The sequence below is a fragment of the Crocuta crocuta genome, unplaced genomic scaffold, assembly GCF_008692635.1.
Source record: "Crocuta crocuta isolate KB4526 unplaced genomic scaffold, BGI_CrCroc_1.0 scaffold348, whole genome shotgun sequence".
NCBI lineage: Eukaryota > Metazoa > Chordata > Mammalia > Carnivora > Hyaenidae > Crocuta > Crocuta crocuta.
The window spans coordinates 5,420,918-5,430,551 of NW_027529573.1; the positions used below are offsets into that span (position 1 = coordinate 5,420,918).

A 9,634-nucleotide genomic window follows, 5' to 3' on the forward strand; every position below is an offset into this window, starting at 1 on the left:
TGCATCCCCCCACCCCCACCCCACCCCAGAAACCCTGAACCATAAGGAAGCAGTTAGGACCTTGTTTGCATTTGGGCACAGGAGCTCAGAGAGAAGGAGGACTTGGCCAAGGTCACACAGGAGCCTAGAAGGAAAACCAGTCTTCAAGGCTCTGAGGCAGGGTCCGTCTCATCTGTGACCCTGGGGCCCCTGCCAGGCATTTGGGCCTCCTGGTCGTCACACCTGTGGACGAGGCCATCTGGGCTCCCTCGGGTCCCCCAGCTTGCTGATCACGTGACCCAGTGCCCAGCTGGTACCCAGGAAGCAGGCAGAACTGGAGGTGGCAAAGGTGTGGCCCTCGGGGATTGTGCTGCCTTTGCAGAGCAGCACTAGGGGACGGCCAGGGGCGTGGAGCCTGGGACAGAGGACCTTGGCAGAAAGTTTCCTGTGGACAGGCGCTGGCTGCCAGCCCCGTGCAGCGTCAGAGTCACACTGCACCTCTGCTCAAATACCTGCCATGGCTCCTCAGTACCCACGTCGCAGTTTCCTCCCTGTGCCTGCTGGGTTAGTGTTCCAGGCCCTTCAAAGGATCCTGTGTGACATGACTAGACTCCAAGCACGAATAACAGTGATAACTATAGTAATAGGACCCAGAGCGCCTACTGTTTGCCAGGCACAGTACAGAGTGCCTCACGTGCGCTGTTTTATTCAGTCCTTATAGACACCACCTAGCACTGCTGCAAGTCTGGCTGGCATTTTACAAATAGGGAAACCGGTGCTCACAGAAGTTGAGCGTCTTGCCCAAGGTCATGTCGCTCCTGGCCCTGCTGGGATCTTCAGCCTGACCCCAGAGCCAGACTTTTAATCAGGAGAGTGAGCCTGCATGAGGCCAGCAGGGAGGTGCCCAGGGCTGGGTGTCTGGAACGCTGGGCCCAGGCCTGGCCTGCTCCTTGACCTTGGCCAGACAGACTCTCCTCTCTAGGCTTGCCATGAGCTTTCTCGAAGGCTGGCTCCATATTCCAGAGCTGAGGGCCTTCAAAGTGAGGCAGCAAACCTAGAAACCACCCCCATTTCATTGTTCGATTCTTTTCTTTTGATACAGACTCACTGTAGGAGAGTTAGAAAACTTGGGAGGGTTGGGGACCGGGGGTGGGGGATGGGAGGAGAAATAAATGAAGTTCCAGTTAGCATTTTAGGGTATACCTTTCTGGAGTATTTTCCCACTGTAAGTAGGTACCAGCATGGGATCAGCTAACCTCTGTCCCGTAACTTGTTCGGGAAATCTTGCAGGGTAATACATTTCTGTACGGTCACATCCGGATTTGTTGTATTTGTACCACGGAGAGTGTTTATTTAGAATAATTAGAGACCATGATGATACTTTAATAGCTGGCATTTCCTGGAATCCAACTCCTGTCGGACCCTGCCCTAAGCACTTGCCTTCAGAAGGCATCCCGGCAGCCCTCTGCGGCACACAGCTCAGCCCATTTTACAGAGGAAGAAACAGGCTTTTGATGTTAACTGGCCTTCGGTCTCAGGACCCGTCCTTGGCAGAGCCAAATGTGGACTCAGCCCCTCCTGAGCTGTCCACCCATGCCCTTAACCCTGTGGGGCACCCCGCCCTTTGCCTCATCACCCGCGTTCTCTTTGAGACGGACAAGTCAGCTGGATGCCAGCCAAGGGAGGAAGGAAGGAAGGAAGACCAATTAGGAGAAGCCTCGGTAGTCTGCAGTGGCCTGATATGTCAGTCATGGCAGAAGAAGGCGAATGTTCTTGCTCCAAACAGCCCCTGCCCCAGGCTGAGAGGCACCTGCCCTTGAGAATTGGCCAGAGCCCCGCAGGGTGAAATGCATGTCAGCTCAGCTGGGCGGCTTTCCCAAGACTGGAGAGTGTGGGTGGCCGTGGCCTCTCCCTGGGGGCCATGGCTTCCAGTCCTTGAAGAGTTTCTGAAATGCCTGCTGCCCGGCTACTTGCCGTGGCCACACCGAGCAGCGGACTCCTTGTGAAGCGAGCCTGGAAAGCAATTTCCATTTAAAGGTTCAGAGAGGTGGAGAGCCTCGCCAAGGTCACCTTCACAGCCCTTGTGTTGAAGAGCGGGGAGCATGGGGGCGGCCTGGGCTGCCTGCACTGGGGGCCCAGCAGGAGTCAGGGTATTGATAAGAGGCTTTGGATGTATTATCTCCTTCCCTCTCAGCACCCCGGCAGGTGGGCACTGCTATTGTCCCCATTCTACAGATGACCAAACTGACCTCTCCTGTCTTTTTTGAAATGCCAACCCTGCATTCCGTGTGCAGGTAAAATCTTACACGGAACACCACCTGAGGTGTCGGATCAGTGAGGGTCCTAGCTGTGGAAGTTGGGTGTGGGGCGGGGCAGGGCGTCTCAGAGCTCGGCCACCCCCTCAGAAGTCTGTGGGGGGGACAGTGAGTCCCGGAGAGGGAAGAGGCATGTCCTTGTTGTGTGGTGCTTTGGCAGAGCCACAGGGCAGGATGGGAAGCACGTTCTCCTTGTCCCCCATCAGGAATGTTGGTCTCCACCCTGCCCTTCTGGGCCGCTGGGCCCCCGAGGCCTCAGACTTGGCGACTGAACTTGATAGGCAAGGACATGACACGCAGTTTGGATAAAGACAGGGCTGGAGTGTGGGCCCGCCGCCTCTCAGGACAGCCTCAGGGAGGCTGGGGGTTCCCAGAAGGGGGCTTGCGTACCCCCCAGGGACTGTTTGTGTGTGTCTAGCTCCCTTAAACCCATCGTGACTCAGGGTGAGGTCTCTGAATGCAGCCATAAAAAGGCAAACAAAGCCAGCTTGATTTCTAAGTCCCAGTGTTCTGGAGTCAGAACTCCATGGGGGTGCCTGGGTGGCTCAATCGGTTAAGCGTCCGACTTTGGCTCAGGTCATGATCTCACGGTTCATGAGTTCGAGCCCGAGGTTGGGCTCTGTGCTGACAGCTTGGAGCCTGGAGCCTGCCTGCCTCAGATTCTGTGTCTTCCTCTCTCTTGGCCCCTCCCCCACTCACGCTCTGTGTCTTTCGCAATAAATAAACATTAAGAAAAAAAATCAAAACCAGTGGGTGAGCCTTGAAAACACCTCAAATGAAAGAAGCCAGCCAGTCAAGACCACAGTGCTGTTCCGTTTGCAGTTGGCCCTTGACCAACACAGATTTCAAATACACGGTCCACTTCATACATGGATCTTTAAAAACACATATAAATACAGGACAGTACCGTAAATGTATTTTCTTTATGACTTTCTTCATGATGTTTTCTTGTCGCTTATTTTATTGTAAGAATATGTAATAGAGTACATAGAACACACAAAATTATGTGTTAATGGGATGTTGACATTATGAGTAAGGCTTCTAGGTCAACAGAAGACTGTTAAGTTTGGGGGGGCAGTCAAAAGTTGTTTCCAGGTTTTCAAGTGCATGGGGGATCGGCACCTCTAACCCCCATGTCTTTCAAGGGTTGACTGTGTATGAAATGCTCAGAAGAGGCAAATCCATAGAAATGGAGAATAGATCTGTGGTCGCCGTGGGCAGGGGAGATAAGGGATTAGGGTGATAGCTAACAGTTGGGGTTTCTCTCTGAGATGATGCAAACGTTCTAAGGTGGATTGTGGGCTTGGTTGCGTAACTGAGCACGTACAAAAAATCGTTGAACTGTGCACTTTAAAATAGGTGAACTCGATGATATGTGGATTAAGTACACCTCGATAAGGCTGTCACCTCCCCACCCCCACCAAATCTAAAGCAATGCAAAACTGTCCTCAATGAACAATATATCAGGATTTTAAGTTAAGACAGGGTCAGTATAGGGGCACCTGGGTGGCTCAGTCGGTTGGGCGCCCGACTCTTGATCTCAGCTCAGGTCTTGATATCAGGGTTGTGAGTTCAAACTCCGCACCAGCCTCTGTGCTGGGTGTGAAGCCTACTTTAAAAAAATATTGCAGTGGAGTTGCTTACCTTGACCTACTGTGTTTCTGGGGCAGCCGCTTGAGGTTTGCACTCAGGGCCGTGCCTCACTTGTCCCCAGCCCTGGCCCTGCCAGGTCAACCTCTTGTTCTTGGTAAGAGCTGGCTCTTGCTGGCCTTTTCTAGCAGCATCTACCCTTGATAGATGAGGCCAGCAAGACCCACCTTGAGAAAGGCTGGGAGTTGTTTGCCCAGCCTGAGGAATGGGGGGCTCATGTCACCATCTCCTCTGGCCCAGTGCATTTGGCCCCTGGGACGTCTTCTCTCCTCTGGCCTCCCGTCCTGTCTCCTTTGTGAGCAGCTCTGGATCCCCGAGCGGCTCTCACCTGGCCGCCTCACAAAGCCTGCTGCTCGTTCTCTCGGGGAAGCCTCCATCTCTGTGAGTCCTCATGGCCATCTCCCTCGTAAGAATTCTTGGGCCCATTTTACAGATGAGGAAACTGAGGCCCAGAGACAGGAGAGGGTGCTACTAGGGGTGTAGAGTGGAGGCAGGCGCATGCCTGGGGCTCTGTGTCTTGCTGCTGACTGAGACGCAGAGCTCGTTCGGCTTCCCCGCGGGGCCGTATGTTTGGGTGTGGGGCACCGTCACCTTGACTCAGTGTCCTCTACTGCAGACTTGAGACAACAGCCAAGGTCACGTGCCGGCATGCGATGTCAGCATGGGCGGAGGTCATGTTTCTTTCTAATAGTCGTATCACCTCCTACTTTTATTTTGTTAATTTACTGATTTTATTACTATCTTTCAATCTTTTTAATGTTTATTTATTTTTGAGAGACAGAGAGAGAGAGGCTGGAGTAGAGTGAAGGAGACAGGATCTGGAGCAGGCTCTGTGCTGAGAGCAGAGAGCCCGACGCGGGGCTCGAACTCACGAATCGTGAGATCATGACCTGAGCCGAAGTTGGACGCTTAGCCAACTGAGCCACCCAGGTGCCCCTTACTTACTATTTTTAATAAACGAGTATAGCAGTCACTTTATCATAGCATTTTTTTGGTAATTGGGCCCTGAGCCAGATTTTACTATAATTGGTGTCCCTGTGATCCTCGTATTTTATTCTGTTTAAAAACACTGGTGGTGCCTGGGACGCTCAGTCAATTCAGCGTCCAACTCTTCATTTTGGCTCAGGTCATGATCTCGCGGTTTGTGGGTTCCAGCCCCACGGGGGGCTCTGCGTGGACAGCATGGAGCCTGCTTGGGAGTCTCTCTGTCTCTCTCTCTGCCCCTCCTCCCCCCAAATAAATAAATAAACATTAATACCAACCCACTCCTCTCTGAAGGGGTCCGTCGATGTCACCCGTTGAGGGGTCTGTGGCCAGAAGGGGTGGTGGCAGGACCAGCCAGTGGTGGGTGTGCGTTCTGACGCCTGCCCTGGGCGGGCACCTCGCAGGCGAATCCAGTGCCCTAAGTAGCATCTCCTTAAGCAGCAGGTCGAGGGGAGACGTACTTGGTACAAGGCAGATCCCTGAGCCTCCTCACTTTCGAATCAGAATGTTGGGACCCGGAGCCAGGGGTGTGCTGCACCGGGATTTGAGACCCGCGGGAGATGGAGAAATCACAGCGATTCAGTTGCAGTGCCCCGACCCGATGCTTTGTGCCCGTGCATTTGTTTAGTCGCACAACGCTGTTAGCAGACCCACTTCACAGCTAAGGAAACCAAGGCACAAGGGAGTTAGGTAAGAGCTCCCCCTCCCCTCCTAACCCTCAAGGGCTGCATTCGCTAATAGTCAGCAGAACCAGGACTCCTGCTCCAGTGCTCATCTCCCCACCTCTGGCAGCTTCTCGGCAGAGGAATGGAGGCGGTCCCGGGCGCCTGCATGTGCCCACCCACGATGTGTGGCCAGTGCGAGGTCCCTTGGCCCTCTCCCGTTTGCAGTTTACCAGGCAGCCCCCACCCCACCCCGTGTGTCCCCCCAGCAGGAAGTCAGAACCAGGGGCCATGCCAGAGGAGCGGGCACAGCCGCGAGGGACTTGGGTTCCAGTTCAGGCTCCGTTACCATCTGTGTGACCTTGGGCTAGCCACCTCGCCTCTCTGAGCCTCACCCGCCCCGCTCTGTAAAACGGGGCTGGGAACAGTGCCCACCCCCACCATGCCGCTGGAGGCCGAAGGTGACAAAGCACCAGGCGCGCACGCGGCTCTCCCTGAGTCTTTATTTACTTGGTGACAGACCAGATGCCAGATGACGCTGCGCCCATGCTGCTGCTTCTTCCTTTTTTTTTTTTTTAACTGAACTATTTGTTTCCCTAAGTTGCACATTTCCCTCTCAGCCACCAAAGGTCGGCCACCTGGGGCCTCCCACTGAGGGGGCGGGACCAGGATATATGCCAGCTCCTGCTGGGGCTGTAACTGCATTTGCGTTGGTTTCCTCGCTGGCCAAGCCCTGCTGGGCGCATGCGCCGTATCTTCACTCCGCAGACCCAGCGGGGGGGTGGGGGGGGGTTGGCAAACTGTGACCCGCAGGACACATCTAGCTGGCTGCTGGCTTTGTCCGTCGGAGCCCAGCCCCAGCCTTCCTCGCTGTGTCCTGTGTCATCTCCAGTTGCTTTCTTGCTTTCGTGAGAGGCGTGGTTGCATCAGAGACCATGTGACTCACGTAGCCAAGNGCTGTGTCCTGTGTCATCTCCAGTTGCTTTCGTGAGAGGCGTGGTTGCATCAGAGACCATGTGACTCACGTAGCCAAGACCGTTGGCTCCCTGGCCCTTCACAGAGGAGAGTTGCTGATCCCACCTCGCCGGGTCACTTGTGTTCTCAGTGCGGGGGGGGCCCTCCCATTCTTTGTCCGTCTGCTGTGAGGACAGTACTCATGGTATTAAATGAGCCCGTTTTTGCGTGTTGACTCGTTCGGTGGAAGTTTCGTAAAGTTCCTCCAGACTCTCTTTGGTCTGGGCATTATTCCCATTTGTCAGGCGGGAACACTGAGGCTCCGGGAGCCACACCAGAGTGACCCTGGGCAGCCAGCTGCTGAGTAAGGGAGCCAGGATGTGACCCATGGCCTCCCCAGGCCCCAACCTCACCTTGTGCCTTACCAGAAGGCTGAACTGGGCCTCTGAGGTGGAGGCCAGACAGCAAGTGGGAGCCCTGCTTTGGTCACTTTGGGTAAAAAACACAAAGACGTGTGTTTCCCTCCTGACTCCCCTGCTTACCAGCTGTGTGGCCTTGGGCAGGTGACCCCACCTCTCTGAGCTCCAGCAAACAGGTGGTTAATAAGGGAGGGTCAAAAGAAATAAGGGGGGTGGCGAGAGAGTGAGGACAAGATTCAGTGATGTGTGTAAAACCCTTCGCTTAGTATCTGGCATACAGTAAGTGCTTAATAAGTAAGAGCTAATACTTCTATTTTCTTTTTTCTTTTTTTTCTTTTTTTAAGTGTTTATTTTTGAGACAGAGAGATAGCACGAGTGGGGGAGGGGCAGAGAAAGAGGGAGACACAGAATCTGAAGCAGGCTCCAGGCTCTGAGCTGTCAGCACAGAGCCCGATGTGGGGCTCGAACTCACAAACCGCAAGATCATGACCAAAGTCAGATTCTCAACTGACTGAGCCCCCCAGGCGCCCCGAGCTATACTTTTAAAGCAGCAGGCCAGCCTGCCCTCTCTTCTTCCCTTTTTAAGCCCCAAGAATGTTTTTTATGCTCAAGCCTGGTCCAGGGCTCCAGAATTATTCTTTTTCCTCTTCCTCTTGCCCCATCGGAATCTGGCTGGCTTCCCTCCTGAGTGGGTCTCCAGAGGTCTCTGATCACCAGGCGCCTCTACCAGAGAACACCTGTCTCCTAGCTCCCCAGCTTTGCCAGGGAAGGGCTGGGCTCCAGTGGCGAGGTCAGCGGGGTAATTAGTAGCCGTGGCAATGGAATGTTTGGGAGCTCGTGCCTGCCAGCAGAGTTGCAGGGTGGATGGCCAAGCCCGAGCACAGGGGCGCCTGGCACCCCTCCAAGGCCATTCTGTAAGTGCCACGACCTCCCTCCCCAGTATGGGGAACCCTTGATCTGCTGAGCTTGGAGAAACTGTGCTGTGTTAGAAAGTTCAAATGAGTTTGACCCCAGATTGTTGAGGTCTCTGTGTAAACATCCCCTCCTTCTGTGACACCTCATGGCCTGTCTCCCCATCCCTGCTGTGGGCATTTCCAAGCATTTATCACAGGTGCCATCATCTCACCCGCTGGTTTCCTTGCCGCCCGCCAGGATGTCACCTCCATGTAGACAGGGGCCTCTGTCTGCCGCCCTTGACGAGCCCCAGCACCCTGGTCAGTGCCCGGCAATAGCAGGCGCTCCATGAATATTTGCAGGATGAGTGAATGAGTGAATGTGGGTCTAAAGGGATCTCGAAGACTGAAGGCCCTACCCCCGCCTCTCCCTCCCAGTGGTCATTCGGGGAAACCCTTGTGCAGAGAGAGAGCAGAGGCCCTTTCGGCCTCGCCTGCTGCCACTGACCACGTGACGTGATGCCAGGATCTGGGGACAGAACCGGATTTGGAAACTGACTTTTCTTTCTTTTTTCTTTCATAGTTTATTGTCAAGTTCATTTCCATGTAACACCCGGTGCTCATCCCAACAAGTGCCCTCCTCCATGCCCATCACCCCCCTTCCCCTCCCCCCCCCATCAGCCCTCAGCTTGTTCTCAACATTCAACTTTTCTTACGAAGCTGCGTGGCTTCCGCAAACCTCTTTGGCTCTCCAAGTTTCAATCTCCTCAACCCATCAAATGGGGATAAAAAGCTGTCCCGCAGATGAAAGGAGACAGCAAAAGGGAGCATGTGGACAGCCCCATGTGCCAGGCACTGTTCCAGTGTTTTCTGACCGATTTACAGTGCTCCTCACCCCCACGCGGCGGGTTCCTCGTCCACATTGGCCACATTCCGAGTGTCCAGGTGCCCCCGGGGGCCTCCTTTCAGGTATTGCTGTCACCCCCATTTAAAGATGCAGAAACTGAGGCTCAGAGAGAGAGGGTAAGTGACTGGCCAGGACCACACAGCCAGTAGGTGCTGGAACCGGGGCCTGAGCCCAAGCGCCCGGGCTCGTGCTGTGCCTAGTCCAGGAGAAGATACTCGTCCTTTTATTATTTGATGACAGAGTCAGGTAGGACGGCGACACTGTGACAGCGTGCCCTGAGGGAAAGGGTGTTCACACCGAACCCCACTCCTGTCGGCATTTGGAGTTGACATATTTCCTTCTCATCTTTTTTCTTCTTCTGTGGTCTGTGTTTGCTCTTCGCTCCGGCCGCTTTGGTGGTTCTGCTTTTTGTCATCATTATGCACCTGCTGCACCCACGTGGGACTCTGTCACCCCTAAACTGGAGAACCGAGGTGCCCCCTCGCCACCCCATGCTGCCATCAGGCCGCTGCAAGGCTGGAATGAGGGAGAGCACGGAACGCCCTTGGTCTGGTGTCCGATACACAGTGGTGCTTAATAAATGCTGACGTTCCTCCCAGAAGAAAAGGAGGGTTCAGTGTCCATGCCCCCCCACCCCCCACCCATACACTTCATTTGTCTTCCAAGTCAGCGCTGCCCAGTAGAAACTTCTGCAAAGGATGGGAATGTACTAGAACGCGAGTCCACGAACTTGCTCTATAAATATCCAAATATTAACTATTTTAGGTTTTGCTGAGTGCATCAGGTTGTTTTAGCTGCCTCTCCTTTCCCCTGGCTCCTCCCCCTCCTCTTTCCCTTAAAAAAAAAAAAAAAAAAGAACAAGCCACTCTCA

The 9,634-nt window shown here is 54.3% G+C and overlaps 1 long non-coding RNA gene across 2 annotated transcripts in view; it reads left to right on the forward strand.

The window, feature by feature from the left end:
• The window catches only part of LOC144229492 (uncharacterized), a 28,907-nt gene that overhangs the window by 14,444 nt on the left and 4,829 nt on the right, over positions 1-9,634 (forward strand). Inside the window, exon 1 of one of the 2 annotated variants that reach the window (XR_013334498.1) lies at positions 7,812-7,877. The exons of the other annotated variant lie outside the window; for it this stretch is intronic. This is a non-coding gene — a long non-coding RNA (uncharacterized LOC144229492). Of the gene's footprint in view, positions 1-7,811; positions 7,878-9,634 lie in introns of those variants that run through there. 2 annotated transcript variants of the gene reach the window in all.